This window comes from Orycteropus afer, unplaced genomic scaffold, assembly GCF_000298275.1.
Source record: "Orycteropus afer afer isolate SDZICR_OR568_19922 unplaced genomic scaffold, OryAfe1.0 scaffold00014, whole genome shotgun sequence".
Classification (NCBI taxonomy): domain Eukaryota; kingdom Metazoa; phylum Chordata; class Mammalia; order Tubulidentata; family Orycteropodidae; genus Orycteropus; species Orycteropus afer.
The window spans coordinates 2,376,141-2,377,251 of record NW_006921601.1 but is presented as its reverse complement, the minus strand read 5'-3'; the positions used below and the strand labels follow the sequence as shown (position 1 = coordinate 2,377,251).

General features: G+C 37.5%; 1 non-coding gene across 1 annotated transcript; it reads right to left on the bottom strand.

The window, feature by feature from the left end:
- Window positions 1–756: 756 nt before the first annotated feature.
- On the bottom strand, window positions 757–864 carry LOC122151625. The gene has a single exon (XR_006164235.1). It is a non-coding gene; the product is annotated as a U6 spliceosomal RNA (small nuclear RNA).
- Between the last annotated feature and the right edge of the window lie 247 nt (window positions 865–1,111).

The following is a 1,111-nucleotide window of genomic DNA, read 5'->3' as shown; positions in this document are numbered from 1 at the left end:
TTTTGCCTCCTCTTGCTCTGGAATTCCAGTCAGGAGTATGTTACTTCTTTTCATGTCATCCCATATAACTCTTAGGTTTTCTTAATTTCTCTTAAATCGTTGTTCTGATTTTTCCTCATAAAAATTGATATCCAGGGATTTGTCTTTTAGCTAGGCAATATGTTCTTCAGCCAGTTGTAGTCTACTCTTTTGTCCTTCCAATATATTATCTATCTCTGTAATTTCAGTATTCATCTTCTGCATTTCTGATTGCTGTTTTTGTATGATTTCTAACTGTGTATTTATTTTGTCATTTTGCTCTTGAATAAGTTTCCTGAATTCTGCCAGGGTACCATGACTTCCTCTTGCTTCTGTTTATAGTTTCCTAAATTTCTTGGAAGGCATATATATTTAAAAAAAAAAAACTCACTGCCATCAAGTCAGATCTGACTCACAGTGACTCCTCCTTGGGTTTCTGAGGCAGTATCTCTACAGAAGTAGATTGCCCAATCTTCCTTCTGAGGAGTGGCTGCTGGGTTTGAACCGCCAGCCTTCTGGTTAGCAGTCAAATGCCTTAGGCACTACACCATCAGAGCTCCTAAACATATATATATATGTTTATATCTTTTTAATTCCTTATCACATAGTTCTATTACTTGTTCTTCCTCAGGAGATTTACTAATTCTTTTGTTTGGACACTTGTTTCTACTATCTTATCCTGTTTTTTGTTTGTTTGATCTGAAGTTGTTTGTTGTTTCCTAGACATATTGAAGTTGTAAAAATATGGAATGCTTCACGAATTTGTGTATCATCCATGTTCAGGGGCCATGCTAATATTTTCTGTTGTCATTCTAATTTTGGTATATGTGCTGCCAAAGCAAGCACTACAATCACGTTGTCTTGATTCATCAGTAGGTGCAAATGATTCAGCCGATCTTTTATGAGGCAAAGAATGGGAGTTTGGAGGTCTGTGTCTGGCCTTGTCATAGGTAAACTACAAGATCACCCATGGCCTTACCTAGGTCTTAAGAGGACAAGTGGCTCTTTGCTGTAAGCAGTATCCTTGAATACAAAAGGGCAGGGGATCTTTGTAACTATGGCTGTTTTCAAGGAGCATAGGGCTCAGGTAAAG